The sequence below is a fragment of the Molothrus ater genome, chromosome 1 (assembly GCF_012460135.2).
Source record: "Molothrus ater isolate BHLD 08-10-18 breed brown headed cowbird chromosome 1, BPBGC_Mater_1.1, whole genome shotgun sequence".
Classification (NCBI taxonomy): domain Eukaryota; kingdom Metazoa; phylum Chordata; class Aves; order Passeriformes; family Icteridae; genus Molothrus; species Molothrus ater.
Window position 1 is genome coordinate 23,535,130 of NC_050478.2, and position 15,686 is coordinate 23,550,815.

A 15,686-nucleotide genomic window follows, 5' to 3' on the forward strand; every position below is an offset into this window, starting at 1 on the left:
GAACACAGCCCATTAAACAGACATTCAGTCTTGATTTTATAGATACCAGGGATGGGTTTTCTGCATATTTTACCAGAAGTTCTAAAGATTCTGAAAGTTTCAAAATACAGGTGACAAAGCCAACATAAAAATTTCTTGTCTTCTCTTCCCAGCCTCTGGCTACTTCTGCTCACTGTGATGTTGCTCCCTCACTTGTGACAGTGCAACCCTTTGTAGACCCATGCTACAAAACAGATTGCTGTAATGATTAAAAAAGCCCATGGGAAACTCTCAATTTGACTTAATTACAGAAGAAACATTTTGTTAACTTCCTCTTTATAGGCTGAGTCATTACTGCAAACTCGATTTAGTCTTGTTCCACATGACTTGCAGTTACTTACATCCAGGGCATGTATAAAATGCCACCTTTCTGCTATGGAAAGGCTTTACAACCACAGCAGCTGTACTGCTCTCACTCACTCACTAAGAAGAGAGGGAAGAAATTTCTCTGTAACTGTCAATTAACAAATTACTGGAAGGGTGAAAATCGAATATACTCATTTAAGCAGCAAGACAAGAACATGGGAGATTGCTGATTTGGAGAGCAAATTTTACTCCAAATCACAAGCAAAGTATTTCAGTCAATATCTCACTTTTCTTTTTAGTTTAGAATTGGAGGTTCTGGCACCTTCCCTTATGAAGGTGAATCTTCTCTGTTGACATCCTAGGAGCCTTTTTGAGGTTTGTAGGAACCTAAGGAAGAGTAATTTCCTTACAGAGTCAGCCACAGGATTATTTTTTGGTGTTTGAGCCTACCTGGGGTTGCCAACAAGTTCCAAAGCAAAACCAGGCCTCCTTTTTTCCTTGGAGGTCTGTGTAACTTTTGCACTTGGAGGGCTTTCACATCAGCTGATCTGGCAATCATGCCTGGAAGTAAAATGTCCAAATGAAGCATTTTCTGCTTCAAACCCTGCTCCTTGGCCAGCATGATGACAAGGGACCTGCACTGCCTCCACAGAGCCCTGCTGTTCATCAGGAGCACCCTTGTGCATGTGGGGAACAGGCTGTCTTCAGCAGCCACACCAAGACACAGGAATTTACCCTTCAAGAAACTTAGCCTCTTGTCAAATTGTCTCTTTCACACCTCCAATGAATGAGGATTTCTTTGTCCCCATGTCTCTGGAGGCATTTACTGCATGCACACCCCATGGCTGAAGAGATGGAAAGTGAACTTTTGTGTTGGGGCAGGGTTTGCTCTGAAAGGTGCTCATATACATGGTGATGGGCTTGTTGGAGGAACTGAATAGGACAGCATATGCTGCCAGCCCTGTTTGAAATTGCTTTCTTCCCAGTGAGGTGGTTCTGATTGTGCCTTCATCCTGTGCAAAGACATTATCATTCATTTAATACAGCTTAAAGTGCAAAGATAAGAGTATAGTCTCTGTGTGGGGGACTCATCTAAGGCTGCAGTTCACTTCTGAACTGGTCAGCAAACAAGAGCAGTTACTGGAGGGAATACAAGTGAACAATGTAGACCAAGCCTGATGAGATCTATGGATGAATCATTCTCTTTTCTAATCTCTTCCTTTAAAGAAAAAAGAAAGGAATAAGACTGGAAATAAAGCACTAGTTTTTTAACAGTGTGTGCAATTAACTATTGAAACTGCTTGCTATGGATTGTCCTTCATTTGAAGGCTTTCATACAAGGCAGAATGTCTTTCTGAAAAAGTTCAAATAGAATCAGCCTTGATGGCAGTATCCCTATGTTGTATGAGGGTTCAGATGAGATTTCTGTTACAACACTCCTGGCCTTAGACTCCCAGTTAGTTTCACTTTATTTGCTCTCCCTCTGCATGGCAGGGAAGGGGTTTCTAATTAGACAGTGAAGAAATAATTTAGTTCTTAGAGATTATACATATATATATATCTGCAGTTATAGTTTTAGTTTTAGTTTTAATGGTAGACTCATACAAAAAACTCCTGTATCTCCATCGTCTTTGTCTTTGCTTTACTTATGGTGATTGAATTTTTAAGATTCCACCTCTTGTGACTAAAGCCAGCATCAAGAATAGAGGGAAGGTCTTTGTTCTTAATCCACTAGGATGAAATATCAGACACAAATAAGCTCAAAAATAAAGCATCATATAAAGATGCACAGCAAGGTCAAAGATTTTGATACATGTGTGTGGCTCAGGTAATGGAACTTTGCTGGCTATCATTATCTCCCCAGCATGATCTTAAAAGTGTTGCTTTTAAATAATCACTTAGTGCTTAAACTTAAGCACTTGATGTCATTTTGGACACCTGAAATTGCTAAAAGCAGCATTGGTTGGTATGCACAGCACAGGGCCATGGAGAAGGCTTGTTCTCTTGCACAATGACAACAGGAAGACAGGCAGGAGAGGCAGAAGGAGGCTCTTACCAATACCTGTGCTTCACCATGGAGTTACACAGAAATTCACTTCTCTGCTGTTTAATAGATGAATCATATTGGCTTTGTTGTTTTTTAAATTCAAAAGCATAATGATTTAAGAAAGAAAATAAGTATGAGATGAAGACTTCAGATGGCCTGCACTGGTCTGTCTTCATTAATTTAAGATAAGGTTATATTATGTTATCTGAGAACTTATCCCATAACACTTAAATAACATCTGTGATAGGCAACTGATTCCAAAAGCATTGAAGTGAAGCCAGGGCTGTCAGTGAACCTTCCCCATGGTAATTTAAGCTACTGTTCTGGTCTCTTTTCAGTGTTATCTATGGCTGGCTAATTTGACTACCACAAAGAGAGTACATAAACCCAGCCTTTAAAAGATCTATTCCAGATAGCAGATTATCTTGGAGGTAACAATGCTTCAACATTTTGTCAAAATACCAAGCTGGTCCTGTGGGAGGTTTGAAAATATTTCCTCCCCTTTGAGGTTTTAGCTCTGCTCAATGTGACCTGCACAGCAAACACTTTGAGAGGAGGGTGTAGAGTTTGAGCTTACATTTTCAATCCTACTGCAATTATAATAATTAGAAGGATCTGACACTGGTCTCTGTTTTCTTTCTGAATATTAATCCTGTTCATTGTCACTTGTAAGCATTGACCAGCATTCTAAATGTGTTAATTAACTGTAATTTTATTAATAGCCATCCCAAAGAAAAGGTATAAATCTAAGACAATTGCCTGCATCTACTTTCAAAAATCCAAATTCAGATACCTTTTCAAAAGATTCCTATTTTGACATGTTAGACTGAAGTACACAATGTGTGTGTCCTAGCCTTCAGGCTTATCTGGAATCTACATCTGAATAATGTTAGGCTTTCAGCCTCTACATTTAAGAAAAATTTAATGCCTCTAAAAGGTCATGATCTAACAGCAGAACTCAGAAAATAAATCAGGGCAGCTGTCACTATCATTTGGTCAGAAATGAATGCTAAAATTCCAAAAACTGAGATCTAGAAGTTGGAAATTAGATAAAAGAAAATAGAATAACAATAGAAAACAGTTTTAAAAGTGGTATGTGGGGTATTTTTTAGTGAATAAATTGTTAATGGAAATTTCCTCTTTCACAAACTGTTAAAAATTGTGGTGATTCCTTATGGTTTTTTCCATAAACTTGGTTGGTGGTTGGGTTTGTGGAGGTGGGAGTGGGGTTGTTTTGTTTTTTTAGTGTTTACTGACAATTTATGACTCATAGGAAGGCCTATAGTGTGCAATTAGGTGGTATTGCACTTTTTATCCTTGATTAGGAAAATATATTCATGTACACTTGAAAATTTCCTTTCTTCAAGCAATATTATCCAAGAAAACATCACAAATGCTTTGGTCTTCTTGCATTGAGGGCAAAACTCATAAGTTAATGCTTACAAAATGTATATTGGTGTTCTTAATATAATTTCTAAGGCTAAGACATTTCAAATAGCTTCTCTTCAACTGCACCTCTGCTGAGATGTTTTGTTTTGTTTGTTTAAAAATGAGACTTCTGCTATCACAGAGCACTTCGTCCCAGAAACACCAGCCATTTTCTGTTCCATCCTCAAGTTACTAATCTCTTTTAAGGGAAATGTTTAAATAAATGCTTATGTTTCCATTTTCTTTTTTTTGGGCTGTGTCCAGGAGATGTGCTTATGCTGGCTACACAGAACACTCTTTCTGCAGCACCAAAGATCATCTGATCATCTCCATTCCAACAGAAACCAGCTACATACAGCTCCCCATACATCTTCTCTGGGCACAGAAACACCGAGAAAACTTATACCCAAAGAAAAGGAGAAAAATCATTATTTATCAATGGATATGCAATGTGAAGAAATCTGATCATAAGCATATAACCACCCAGCAGACCTCAGTACAAGAAATAAGGATAATTTGCTTTAAAACACATGAATGTGATTCATTAAATTTAGTTATCTACCAGGTAGGTGACTAATGTAAATTTTCCTCAGAATTCCTTGATAAGTAATGGAGAAAGATAGACTCTTCCACAGTATATATCATCCTATTTCAATGTAAATGTTTATAGTAGGTGGGATGAATATCACTCTAAAGATGTGTATCTTCATATAGACTCCATCCAGAGAAACTAGATAATTCATTTAGACTGGGCACCTAAATTGCAGATAACTAAAGGTAAGGGAGTTGGATCTTGCCCTGAATGCCTGTCTGAACAAAGAATATTTCTCAAGTTACTTAGAAAATGAATGCCACAGTGCTGAAGAGGACTTCTGATTACTCACAATCTTTTGTGGGCCTCCTAACATGCCCAGGAACTGCTGCAGAACAGACTGTGCAGAAAGTGACATAACAGGGCATCCCATGTTTGTTAGAGACAGCAAAGCACCTGAGTGCTGGGTCTGGAGCCTACCTGGAGCTCCCAGATGGACGCGAACTAACCAAGCATGGCTCAGACCTGCTCTTAATTCTGCTCCTTTGGGGGAAGAGGACTTGTCAGCAGTAACAGCAATGCCATGGTGCTGAGCAAGCAAGCACTCAGAGCCCTAGAGAGCTGTCTCAGAGCTACTCTTCCCAAAGTTGTGAGGCCCTGTTAATGGAAACACAGGGAGGACCAAAAACCTGTGTGCTACTTGAAACAAATCCATATCCCACTCTGCAGTCCTACTTCTCTCTTCCCTAAAAGTATTTAGAAAGAATCCCTAAAGGAGAGCTTTTTTTATTGGGAGGGATTGTTCTCACTAACCTGCCTACCACAGAAGTTTTTCTTATTAAAACACACAGACCCACTGATGGTCTCATTTAACAGTTCAGGCAGGTTTATGGATTTGTTTTTGTGGGCCTTAGACCTTCATAGTTCTTGCAAAGTGTGAGGATGTGATGGCAATGATGCCTGCATGGTCCTTCTGTCTCCAGAGGGGCTGCCTGAGGAGCTCAGCCCCAGCAGCAGAAGCCTTTTGCTTTCAGTGGTACTCCTTTCCTCATCACTAGGGAAATTATCCATATCATTTCTGCTGACTTTCCCCTAGACTGGTGCCTGCCAAAGATGAACCTTTTTATTCAATGGGTACCTTCTGTGTGCCAGTGTGGTAGGACATTGTTTTTAAATGCCAGGCTTGAGCTGGTTGGGCTGAAATTTGCCTTGAGCCTCAGGCTCAAGAATTTCCAAACATCATTTTTGCCAACTCAAAGTAAGAATGAGAGTGGGGAGAAATTATTCTTGCCCATGTGGAAAACGAGTCTGTCAAGTCTATGTTTAGGATAATCTCACTCTGCCACACTTTACCAGGAGGATAGAAACCAGGCCTGTGGGAGAATGCCTTCCCATCCAAGATCACAACATGGCATTAGGTTACTTAATGGGCTCCCAGGAGCAGGATGGGCAAGGAGCTAATGAAAGCAGCTTCCCAATATAGGTCAAGCTTCAAACAGACACATGCAGAGGTCCTGTGTGAAAGCAGCAAAGAGAAACATCGCTAAGAAATATTTTGACAAGTTACTTTTTAGTCTTTCCTCACCATTAGTAGCACTCTTAATAATTCAAATAGAGATAATGAAGACCTTAGATGATGGGATGATTCAGACTTATTTTTTTGCAAATTTAGTTTTTACTGAGATTAGGAAATCATACACAGAATAAAAGTTAAAAGACTGCTATCAAGATGAAAATTTCAGTAATTCAGTGTGAATACTGAAGCTGCCAGTGCAAGCTTAATTGTGCCTCTTTGGTGTGTTTACATTATGACAGCCTTTATTTACAGAATCATGGATTACTTCATGGTGAGGTAACCATCTCTGTGACACTGATAATTGGGAGTTTTTCTCACAAAGCCTCTCCTGCGGAGCAAGACAAAGGGAGGGACTCTCAAAGGCTGTCCTTACAGCCATGTCACTGCTGTCACTGCCAGACCTTGACCAGTCCTCACTCAGCAACTGAGTGTGGACCTTGGCTTAGAAAAAGATAGGGAGCTGTGTTTTGTATGTGAAAGAATATTCTGAATAAGGCAGGAGATTCCAGGAAGATGGGAGGAGGATTTTCACCTTGTCACGAGATAAGGAAGTTTGATACCATTATGGAGAGCTAGAACTTTACTCCTTTTCCTGAGGAATTTTGTCAGTACGAATGAAGCAATGGGTTTAGAATACCTTGGTAGCCTCCTAGCAGCAAGGAAGTCAAAACAAAGCCACAAAAGCAGATGTACTGGTTGTATCTGCTTTTCATTGCACTGTATCACATTCATACAAAATATTCTTGCATGCATATTCACTATTCTATTCACAAGACCTAACATACATGGCCATTTGCTGCAGGGTCAGTCTGTGATGACTTAAGCCTTCATATTTGGTGAAGCCAACAAAAGGGGGGAACTTTAAGTTTGATCTGAATGAAAGCTCAGGATTGCATTATGTATTAAAGGACATAATAAACCAATTCTGAGTTAAATTCTGCTTAAATTGACCAAGTTTCAGGCAGAGTCTGTACTTTTATTTAACTGCTGTTTTTAAAAATGGACTATTTGTTCTTTTTCTACCAACATAGACTTCCAGATTTTCTAGCATTCATAAGTATCCTTGAGTGAACACTTATTCATATATATGCATGTTTTTAACATAACCATTGTCACATACAAAGCTGCCAGAAGAATCATTGAGGACATGCAGATAGAAGTACTAGAGTATGTTGATACTCTACCCAGCTAATTCATCTAATCTTGATAGTATTTGTAAACACCTTGCCCAGTTTCCAAGGAAGAAAAAAGCTCAAACCAAGACAGCTGGTGCCTGTCTCAGTCTGTGTAAGGATGCAAAACTAGGAAGCAGTCAAAAAAGCAGGGATGCTCCCTTTTCACTTGAACATGTGGTTGCTGGTTATTAGTCAGGTGCCTGGAGCAGGAGTAAGACTTAATTCCATTTTGGAATATTACCTAGCAACAGTGTCTGGGAAACCATTGCTCTGAGGGTTTTTCACTTTATTTTGTTTTTCAAATACAAGGCAAGAGTATGCTAAGTCTCACATGAGATCAAAATCTAAGAAAATCAACATTCATCATCCACCTAGCCCTGTAACAGGATCCATAAAAATAGGCTGCCTTAGACTACTCAAATTATATAGAGAAATTATATTCCCCAAACATTTGTGTGGGTAAAGTCAGTTTCACTTAAAAGTTCACTGGAACTTAGTGGTGCACACAACATTAAATCAGACTGGATTTAGAAAATGCTTCAACAGGAAAAAATGCATCCAGGCATCTTACGGATCCATGCTGACATTATACTACCAGAGAAACAGAGGGTTACTGTAAAACAGCAAAATGAAATTATTTAAACTGGAATTTGACCAGGACATGTTTTAAGATCTGGTTTATGGAGAGATGCCTCTACCTGAATTCAGGTGCAAGCAAGATCATATGCCAAAGTCAATAGTATGGATTTTATTTAACAGTAGAATGTGAGTTAGAGACATAGAAAGAAGTAGAAAAGAGAGGAGAGAGAATACGAGAGATAGATCAGGCAGAGGCAATCACCATCTGTGAATCTGTCCTCTTGGTCCTTCTTCACCTTGGTCTCCTTGGTGGGGTGTATTGAGGTAATTAATTTTTTTTCACTATTTATTTACATAATTCTCTTATTCTATTGGTTAAATAATCCCCTCATTTCTAATGCTAATTAGTTCTTTTGAATTAGTGGGTTGTCTGAGTCCATGGGTTTCTTTAAGGTGGTGGGTTGTGCCAGATCTCACCCCTGCCAGAACTCACAGCTGACTTCAACACAGCTACTGAGTTGACTTTCCTTGTGGATTCTTTGTGTTCATTATCAGTGCTCCCCCAGCTCTGTTTACCTCCCCCTGGGCCTGAGATAATGCTCAGACAATAGTAACCCCTTTATCTCGGGTTCCCATCAGGTAGCTTAAGTGCACAGTCCAAGTTCCAGGAATCCACAGAGGCATATTGGGGTGGGAGGAGTTAGGTGGGAGAGGGGTTGGGAAGCCCTTGGTGGTCACAGATGCCATCTGTCCCTATAACTTGGGTGATCTCTGTTTGACCAGCAGCATGGGTGTGGGCAGCTGCCCCTCCACAGTTTACCACAGTGGGAGCCCTGACTGGATGCATTCCCTGGGAAGTGCAGCCAGACCTCACCAGGGCTGGAGCCAGAGCCATCCTGCTGCTCCATTCCATGCTTATCTCAAATCCTGCTGTGGTGTTAGCAGTGTTTGAGACAAGCAATTGGGAAGCCCTTACAACATCCTTACAACAAGCAAACTTCTACTACAAAAAGTATTTCTATTTTGAGGTATAATCCTAAACATCCTGCAGAAAGTTTTTGGAACGTGGATGGTTTTCTTTCCCCTTCACTTGTTCTAATAGCCATTGAATTTTTTAAAAAACTGTCTCATTTTGATTTCATTTCAAAAACAGATCAGAGTATTCCCACAGAGCACTCCCACACCAGGTCATTGTCCAGGCTGCTGGAGGAAAGATGGTCTGTATCTATCACATCAGGATCTTCATGTGAGCGTGATAAGGAAATATAGAGCAAATATTTGATGCATTTTTTCAGTTCTCCAAACTTTAATCTTGCTTCTGTGCAAAAAGTAGGCCACATATTGTGAATGTCTCACCATTATCCCATGGAGACAAAATGTGTAACAGTGTGTTTTGACTTGTATGCCTGTAGGAGTTTCTGCATACTTCTCCTTTCTTCTTTCACATACACAGGCACTATTTATTCTTCAAATAACCTGATGTGTTAGAGGGGTTTTAAAACTACTGTGATCCAAAGAAGCAGTTACAAATTTGTCTGTATTGTTTATATGGCAAATTATCATAATGAATTTTTCAATTAAATGTAATAATGATAGCAAATGAACTGACAAATGAAATGCTTAGGCAAATAAAGAAGTGCTTTGAAATGCAGAAGTATTTGGAGTCAGCTGAGGGAGAATAAACATTTCTAAAGTATAAGTTTTTGAGAAAGAGAGTGGTTGGACCTTGCTCAGAAAAGTCCCCTGTCCAAACCCACTCTAATAAACTCCAAACACACCAGGCCATAACATAAAGTGGTTGCTGCCACGGGTTCAGGTGAAATCAAATGCAAGCCATATTCTCCAGCTGACAAAGGAGAAGCTAATGGGCAGTCAGTGGAATGTGAGAAAACACACAGACGTTTAGAGCAACAATCTTCAAAATTGTGGACAGATGTAGCAAAATAAAGAGCCAGTCTTTCCATTTACCTTTTGATTATGACAGCTTGGCACATTTATTCACATGTAGACAGAGCAGGGAGGCCTCCCTCGGTGCAGAATAAAGACAGTGGTGCCATCTTCCTTTTGTGAACTGGGCAATTAACCTTCAGTTTTGACCAGTGATGTTAGTGGCAATCCCACAGTGGTGTCCAGAGCCTCTGCCAAGCCTTCATCTTCTACCAGAATGTCTGCATGCCATATATCCTCCTCTCCCCAAAATTAAAGTTCATGCGACAAGTAAACTTTGCACATAGGAAATGACAGCAATATTTAAGATAAGTGTTCAAATATAGGATTTGTCTTGTCCAGCTCAACCTCCCTGTGGTTTAGACAGCTCTACCTGAGCTCATGGCCCTTAGTTTCTAGCACCATCAATAGTGAGAAATAAACACTTCTATAACTGCTCCTTACTAGACAACTACTTTAAACTGAAATTAATTGTATCTAAAAGTGCTTATTTTCCTTTTTTAATTATAAAAGATTAGGTAATTAACTCAAGTATATATACAGAAAACCAAAATGCTGGCATGTAGTCACATGTTGGCATTATTTTGGGTATATTTAAATAGAGTTTAAATAGAATTCTTAATAGAATTTTTAGAGGTACCTCGGGTCCTGTTTGCCTCTTTAGCCACTTTCAACATGTATGTGTATGTATATGTATATATCAGAAACCTTTGTCTGATCCTGACAGTGGAGCTCTGACTTCACTGAATACCCAAATCTCCTGAGGTCAGTTAGTGAGGTGGGTAAAGAGGGAATGCTAGGTTATGCCTATAATACTTACAGTTTCTCACCTTTCATTACTCCTATGTGACTAGGGATCATGTGGCAAAAAGAGATTTTCTAATCATATACTATTTTCCACGATGGCCCTTGGCCTCTGCTGTGCTGGTCCAAAAACCACAAATCAATGTTTATTTTACCATCCCCAAAATGTAAACCAATTCAAAAATACGAAGATAAAGAGGGGATATCACCAGCTAAATAGCAAAGTAATAAACAACCAATGACATTAGAAGGCTTTTTGCAGGGTACCAAGGGGAGTTAAATCTCGCTGGGCTGGATTACAAAACAGTAACTCCTTTAAGCTGAAAGAAAGAGAAGTAAATAAATCATCCTGATGGCATTTATTTACTTGTAGCATTTCACTCAGCTTCCTGTGTTAATTATCAGGATCTCATGGAAGAGTCAAGTCTGCCAAAAGCAAGAGGCAAACATGGGATACAGCCCCTGGTCTTGTTTATACCGTGTTTTCACTGACAAAAACGTGGAGGGTGTTTTACCTCTGGAAGGTAAAGCTCATGTTAATTGTCTGCTGTAAAACCACGGTGGAAACAAGATCTTACATCCTGACACTAAATCTCTCCTTTGCCATCAGAAAAATTTCAGGAAAGGCTGTGATCGCCACTGCAAAAAAGTCCTGGTTGCTGGAAGGGCCATTTTGTGTCTTCACAACTCCCCCCTTGCTAAGGGGATAAGTGTGTCCTGTCATTCAGCATCCAGCTTTTTTCTCTAGTTCTTACTCCAGAGTTTTCTGTCTGAGAAAGACCTCAGGGAAGGACTGCTATTTTCTGAGAGGTAATTTGGAAAAGACAACTATAAGCAGAGAAGTTACATTCAATAATGTAATTATTGTGTGTTAGTTGTTTTTACCAAAACAAATTAAGCAATAGAAACTTCCATGCTTTTGTTTCAGAGGAAGTCAAGATAATTAGCTCTGTGAGCTTTCCAGGCCTGCTTCTCCACTTGTTGTAGGGCTGTGTGCCACAGGTACTGTTAAAATACAAGTGGAATTTTGACTCATGTAGAGGTGATTTTTTTACTGACTTCAGAGGTGAGAGAAGGGAATGGTCCATGGCTGCACATACAGGGGAGACAAAGGGTAAGGGGGAAACAAAATACGTCCTCCTCCCTCAGAGGTTACAGCACAACTATTGTCCAGGCAGCTCTTGATGGAGAGGACGAGGGAGAAAGATATCTACTATTGCTCCCCCTTGTTAGATGAGGGTGTGGATAATATCTCCTTTGAGTATTTCCTATGGAGGTTTGCATGCTGCACTCTGTATTTTATCAGACACGACCCTAAAGGCACAGCACGTATCTTGCAAAAGTTGTGTTCAGCCACGGCTGCTGGAATTTGTGTGCTGATTAATTTTTGAGGACAAAGAGGATTAGAAATGATAAAATCTCGCATTTCTGTAGGATCATTCTTGAAGGACCAAAAAGACATTAATTAAGCCTCCCAATAGACCTGTGCATAGTGAAGCAAAATCCAGTCGAAAGATATTAAAGGTCCTGTTTTCAAACTTGCTTCCCAAAGTATCTTTAGTTACAGTAATTTTATGCATTCACATTTTAAAGCATTTGACACAAACTTTGACTTGACCATGCAAGGAGGCCCCAGAAAACATCTCAGCAATACATCTTCTGGGTCATAACCACAAAAAATGCTTCTTGCCTCTTACAAAAGTTATTCTATGTCAGAGAGAAGTTTATTGGTAACTGAAAATCCACCTTGAAAATAATCTATTTTGAATTTACCGCTAGGAAGGTTTATTTAAAGTTTCAGAGGAATGTGCCAGTGCTTATTTTAGGAGCTCATTCCTTCCCCTCTTTCTGGCAAAATAGGATTTTTGTCTTGAGCAACACAGTCCTCAAGAAGGGGGCTATGGGGCTAGTGAATCCCAACCAAAGGTATGTGCTCATCTGGCTGGGGAAATCCTTTTGGCAGGATCGTTTCCTTGACCTGCTGTGTAAAGTGCCCAAGACCACATATCAGGATCCAGGCCATCCTGAGCCCTTGTGTGTTGTAGGTGGGCGAAAGGCATAACACCATGACAGATAATGGTTCACAAACAGCTTGGCCTGAAAGGTCGCACTGATTTTACATTCTTCTGAATCAAACTGACAAATGTGAAAAGAACATGATAAATTCACTCTTCATAGTGTTTTTCTTTTTTCCATGGTTTCAGTGATGTAATCCTGCATGAGCTCAGTGAAACAGGTTGCATAATGTTTGGCTCCCCATTTTGAAGACTGTAACTATTATACTAGTATCTATGTAATTTATTTCTGGTCTTTCACTAGCATTAGGTAAAGAAGAGGCTCAGTTTTCCCTTTGCTAAAAGTAATTGTTTTCCATGGAGGGATCCACTTTCCGTTTGACTTACTTCAATCTCATGGAATTACAAACTTGTAGGATTAAAGGATTTTCTAACTCTAATTAATATGTCTGATTACTAAAAGAATTGGTACAGAAACTAAGATTAAAAACAGATAAATGTATTTCCATTAGAACCAATGTAACTGAAAAATAAGGGAAAATAAGATGGAGCCTAGAGAAGGTGTTTCAAAATTCATTTATCATATTTTCAAATTGCGGAAAACTAATGCTACCCTATATCGAGATTTTGCAATCCACTTTCTTTCTGCTTTCTGTCTAGACACAGGGGCTTTTTTTGTATTGGCTTGGAATTTCTAGAGTTACCAGGTACCTTTCAAGCCAGGTACTACTAAGCAGGCCATATGGAAACCACTGAGTTGTTCATGAGTGATATCTGACACTATGGGAAGTATCAGCAACTATGTGAATATGGATTTTAAGATATATATATATATATACACATAGACGTATATGCACCATGACCCTTCTTTGCTATCCCAGAAGTGCTGCACAATGACACAGCTGCCCTACTGAACAGAAGCTACCTTATTAATGCCAAGGGAATTTACCAGGCCTTTCATTGCATGGCCTGGTTTTTAATGGGATAAACTTCTGCTGCTGGCTTTGCCCCTGATTTGCATGATTGCTCGAACACCCAGCAGTGCTGTCACTGGTGCAGGGACCCAGGGCAGTGGCAGTACGGGCACAGTGCACATCCAGCCCCATCTGACCCAGGACCTGCTGGTATCTCCTGAGGGTCTGACTGCAGCAGCACAGCCAGAGCTGCTGCTGTGCTCAGCTGTGCCCGAGGGCTGCAAGGCACTCACCCAGAAAGTCTAGACAAAGGTAGAAAATCCTAAAAATCTGCTCTGACTGGATTTTCTTTAGATAAAGGAGACCGGTCCAGGAGACCTTGGCTTGCAGTCGCATTAGGAAAATTGGGCTTTTACTTGTACAGTTTGTTTTACTTGAAGTGAAACAAACTGTTCCAGTAAAAGCCCAATTTTACTATTTTACTATACCAATGCAAAGCAATCCTGCTTGTCCAACAGACCAAGTGTACTTCATTCCCACAATGTACAGGAATTCCTGTACCAGTAAAGCATTCCCAGTTTAAGTACAGCCTTTGTTTTCAGGCATTCATCTCCAAAACAGTAGAAAACATCTCTGGAAAAGGGTATGGTGAGAATCCAAGCATCAGTAAATGAGAAGTCGTTTCAGATCATCACAGAGAAAGTCTGATTGCATAAAGGATTATATATCAATATTATATAATCTCTTTCAAGGGTTTATGGCTTTATAAAAGCATGGAATGAAAAATGGTTCTGGCTTGCAAACAAAAAGTGGCTGCTTTGAGTGCTTGAAAATGGTGCTTTACTAATTTGTTAAAAACCAAACATAAATCTGTGTAATACCTATGAGACACACATTTCTCAGCTCAAAAATTGTGAAGAGCATTTCTAATTGTCACCATGATTTTACAGGTTTTCTTCTGTCATCCTGGACCAGCTCATCATGTATTTCAGTTTCTTGTTCTTGGATCTACATATGGCACATACTAGTTCTTTATGAACATGGAAATTCAAGAAGACAGCATAGAACCTTTATTCATTTTAATAAAAGAGACAGATCAGAATAAAATATGTAATTATTTATTTAAAGCCTAAAAAATAAATCAGTCATTTATTTTCATGAGCACACACTGCCATATGACGTTTGTTTTGTAGGATGACTCACATATTTGGACTTTATACCAAACCATGAATGTCTAGTCTGCCTTAGAATTTTCTGTGTACTGCAAACGCTGTTGAAAGTGTTTCCAAATTCCAATAGCTTTTAAGAATTGCAATTACCTGAAAGATCCCAAGTGAAGGGTAAAGTGAAAGAATGGGAGAGATCATTGACTATGGTTGACAATTTTCCTGTTATTGGCAAGGCCAAATACAGCCAAGAAATAACAATATTTTTACAGAGAGTAACTCAGATTGTGCTCAAGAATGTCAAATTACGGCCATTGCATATTGAAAGATCCGAAGAGTGACTCTTTGTTTGCTTCCTGAGACACTGGTGGACTCCTGCACTCCCTCTGCCGTGCTCCAGAGCAGCATTAGCAGCAGTGCCAGACCTGCAGTGACCACTGCAGGGTTACCTGTGGGCCACCAAGGAAGGGACCCCTCAGCCTCATCCTTCTTGTACCCATTTGAGGAGGAAGCAGGAGAGAAGCACACACTACTCCTGTCCTGGCCACTGTCACTGTCCCTGGGTGTTTGCCTGGCACACATTTCCCAGGGCTCCTCTCAGAGGTGGATTGCTGCCTTGCTGGCATGAAGGAAACATCTGACCACACAACTAGGCTTGTGCTGGGTGTAGGACATAGCAATTAACCCCTTTAATAAAGGCAATATCTGTGGACTCAGGGTAGTTAAAAGAACTGAAAAGAACAGTTTCAGCCTTCATTAGCCCTGGGCATTGGATTACACTGTTTTTTAAGGCCCTGCTCTTCTCTGATTTGGCAGTGACTTTCTTTGAAATGAGGTCTGTTGTCAGACACTCTAATCCATTCAATAAGAACAAACTCACCTGGCTAAGCCCAACTACATAAACGGATTAGGCAGCTGTCATGCAGCAACAGGCATTGTATAATATGAGATGACACGAGATGATAAACAGCATACATACTATTTGGAAATTTCTATCTCTTTAGGTTGAGATTAAATACTTATGGAACACACAAAGGCTGATTTTTATTTGACTATTGTCTCTGTTTCTCCAGGACAAACACTCATTCACTAATTCATCACACATGTTCCATTCATTCAATCTTCATGCACACCTTGTTCATTGTGGGTCACATTCTC

The 15,686-nt window shown here is 39.8% G+C and overlaps 1 long non-coding RNA gene across 1 annotated transcript; it reads left to right on the forward strand.

Moving 5' to 3' along the window:
- The first annotated feature begins 4,091 nt into the window (after positions 1–4,091).
- LOC118701886 (uncharacterized) lies at positions 4,092–14,523 on the forward strand. The gene is made up of 2 exons (XR_004982601.1): positions 4,092–4,385; positions 14,313–14,523. It is a non-coding gene; the product is annotated as an uncharacterized LOC118701886 (long non-coding RNA).
- The last annotated feature ends 1,163 nt before the right edge of the window (positions 14,524–15,686 follow it).